The sequence below is a fragment of the Nicotiana sylvestris genome, chromosome 10, assembly GCF_000393655.2.
Source record: "Nicotiana sylvestris chromosome 10, ASM39365v2, whole genome shotgun sequence".
Classification (NCBI taxonomy): Eukaryota; Viridiplantae; Streptophyta; class Magnoliopsida; order Solanales; family Solanaceae; genus Nicotiana; species Nicotiana sylvestris.
In genome coordinates this window covers 153,877,351-153,880,726 of record NC_091066.1, presented here as the reverse complement: position 1 = coordinate 153,880,726, position 3,376 = coordinate 153,877,351, and the positions used below count along the sequence as shown (strand labels likewise).

The window sequence follows — 3,376 nt, the reverse complement described above, 5'->3', positions numbered from 1 at the left end:
ACTATGAGATACACAGTTGATTATTTGGTTAGCTGTAAGTATATCTTCCCCCCACAAGTTCTGTGGTAAACCAGAACTTATCAACAATGCATTCATCATCTCTTTCAACGTCTTTCTCTCCGCAATCTCGTTAGATTGTGGAGAGTAAGGGGAAGTTGTTTGGTGAATAATGCCATTTTCCAAACATATTTCTTCAAAAGGAGATTCATATTCGCTACCCCTATCACTTATTATCATTTTGATCTTTTTGTTTAGTTGTGTTTCAACTTCACTCATGTATTGCTTGAAAGCATCAATTGCTTCATCTTTACTATTAAGTAAATAAATATAGCAATATCTCGTACTATCGTCAATAGAAGTAATAAAATACTTTTTCCTACTACGAGATGGTGTTGACTTCATGTCGCAAATATCTGTGTGAATTAAATCTAAAGGACTTGAATTCCTTTCAACGGACTTATAGGATGCTTAGCATACTTTGATTCCACGCATATTTGACATTTGGAATTAATGCACTCAAATTTTGGCAATACTTCCAAATTTATCATTGTTCGCAATGTTTTGAAGTTGATGTGACCTAGGCGTGCATGCTATAAAGTGTTTGACTCAAGTAAGTAAGAAGAAGCATTAACTTTATTGATAAGAACTACTATTACATTTAGCTTAAAAGGCCCTCATTCAGGTAACCTTTTCCTACATACACATCATTCTTACTTAGTATAATAATATTAAAAACAAAAATACATTTGAATCCATTCTTGACAAGAAGTGAGGTAGACACAAGATTCTTGCGAATTTCTGGAACATGGAGAACTTGGTTTAGAGTCACAATTTTTTTCGACGTCATCTTCAACACAATGTTGCCAACTCCTTCAATTTTGGCTGTAGACGAATTTCCCATGAAAATTGTCTCGTCGGGTCCTGCGGGGGCATAGGAAGAAAATAACTCCTTGTTAGCATAAACATGGCGGGTGGCTCCAGAATCAATCCACCATTCTTTAGGATTTCCTACCAAGTTGCATTCAGACAACATGGCACACAAATCCTCCATTTTTTCAACATTTTTAACCATGTTAGCTTGATACTTCTTCTTCTTATTCTTTTGTACATCATTCTTTGGTGCACGACAGTCCACGACATTATGCCCAGACTTTCCACAATTGTGGCAGTTACCCTTGAACTTTTCTTGCTTGGGTAATTCTTTGGTCCAGAAGCCTTCTTTCTCTTCTTATTTTGTGGCTCCTCCTCAACAATGTTAGCCCTTATTATTGTCGAGTTTCCACGTAACTTCTTTTCAGCATTTTTGTTGTCTTCTTCTATCCTCAAACGAACAATCAAATCTTCAAGTGTCATTTCCTTACGCTTGTGTTTTAGATAGTTCTTAAAGTCCCTCCACAACGGAGGTAACTTCTCAATGAAAGCGGCGACTTGAAAGGCCTCATTTATGATCATATCTTCAATAATAAATTCATAATTAATAACGAGATAAATATTGTTAATAAAATTATTGATTCTGGTCATACCTTCAGCAAGGAGGTCATGCACAATGACTTGTTATTCTTAAACTTGAGTTATGACCGACCTAGTGTCAACCATCTTGAAATCCAAAAATCTTGCAGCCACGAACTTCTTAAGTCTGGCATCCTCAGTCTTGTACTTCTTCTCAAGCGCATTCCATAACGCTTTTGAAGTTTCCATGACACTATAGACATTGTACAAGTTATCTTTCAAACAACTCAAAATGTAGTTTTTGCACAAGAAATCAGAATGTTTCCATGCTTCAGTTACAACAAATCGTTCGTCATCCGGAGTGCCTTCAGCCACGACCGGAGGATCCTCCTTGATGAATCACTGCAAACTCAACGTAGTAAGATAGAAGAGCATCTTCATTTGCCAACGTTTGAAGTCAATATCGGAAAACTTTCCGGGCTTTTCTGCTGGTGTCATAGCATGAGCAGGAGTTGAAAGGCTCGACGAGGCAGCAACACTCGTAACAGTAGCACCCATTTCATTAGCATTAGTTTGGTCCTCATTTGCCATTCTTTTCTGTATAGTTGGCAACAAATAGAACTTTTTAAGATCAGTGAAGGTTTTATATCTTCAAACTAAATACCAAACCAAACATTCAAAACATAAACGGTGAAGTTTATTATATTCTTCAAATCGTATTCAAATTTAATACCCCGGTAAAGTTTTTATATTCTTTAAACCGGAGTAAAAAATGTATCGAAGTAGAAAGCAATTAAGCTTTAATCTCCAAAATTAATGCAAAAATACTGCTACAAAAATAGATTAAACTTGCAGCAGAAATTAACACACTGCAAAATCAGATTAAATTGCTACTGCTGTCCAAAATAAAACAGCACTGAAACGTTGTTATCAAAATAAAAATAACTCTAGCAATTGAACTTAAACTAACGCTAACACCAAAAATGCCTCTTAAACCTATAATAAAGTTTTAACCAATCAGAAGCAAGAAACGATTGAAACCAAATTGGATAGAAGCAACAGTAAACGATTTTGTTCCTTTTTCCTTTATTTTCAAACAAAACAAATTTCAAGGAACAACAAAATATGAAGAGGCAGTAAACGATGTTCCTTTTCCTTTATTCCAAATCACAATATATATTTTTCTCCTTTAAATCGTTTCAAAATTAGACAAACACCTGCAGAATTTAAACAAAACCTGCAGCAAACACAATTAAACACAAAGACACGCTGCAGTCCAGAAAACGCAGCAATAACAGTGCAAAAACCAACGCAGCAATAACAGTGCAAAACCACGCTGCCGTATTTTATAAAATTCCTTAAGCTGTTAGGCAACGTGTATTAACCAAAATCAACACTGTTAAGGAAAAACAAGAGGAAGAAGAAATAGAACATATAATTCCGAGTCCACAATTTACTTGTGTGTCTTTAAGAAATTTTAACCTCCTCACAGTTGCCAAGGTAATGGATTAAATCCTCCCAGAATAAAACGGAATAAACTTTCCTGCGACAGTGGCAATACTAGAAGCAGGATACCAACGAACGCAAAGAGCGGAGAGAATCACACTTACAATTTTCAAGGAACAAGAAAGCTCAAGACTTTTTGGATTAATGAACTTGCACAGAGAGAGAAAGTAATTTTTTAGTTTCTAAATTTCTGAGTACTTAGAATGGAAGCCATGCCTGAATTTATAGGCAATTGTTGGCTTTGTGAAAAGGTATGGTGTCTGTTCACTGTGAGTAGACATCTGATAGGAAGATAACATATTGTCTTTTAACGTTCTTTTAACGTTACTTATTAAACTGGGTCAACTAGTTTAACCAAATAAATCGGGTCAGTTTTTGAAGCCCAACCCAGTCCATTTAATTTCCCGCTATTACCCAATTC

At 35.6% G+C, this 3,376-nt stretch overlaps 1 long non-coding RNA gene across 1 annotated transcript; it reads right to left on the bottom strand.

Moving 5' to 3' along the window:
* Window positions 1–652: 652 nt before the first annotated feature.
* Window positions 653–3,139, bottom strand: LOC104246356 (uncharacterized). Its single transcript, XR_715943.2, has 3 exons — window positions 3,060–3,139; window positions 1,524–2,046; window positions 653–1,454 (listed from the first exon to the last, which is right to left on the bottom strand). It is a non-coding gene; the product is annotated as an uncharacterized lncRNA (long non-coding RNA).
* Between the last annotated feature and the right edge of the window lie 237 nt (window positions 3,140–3,376).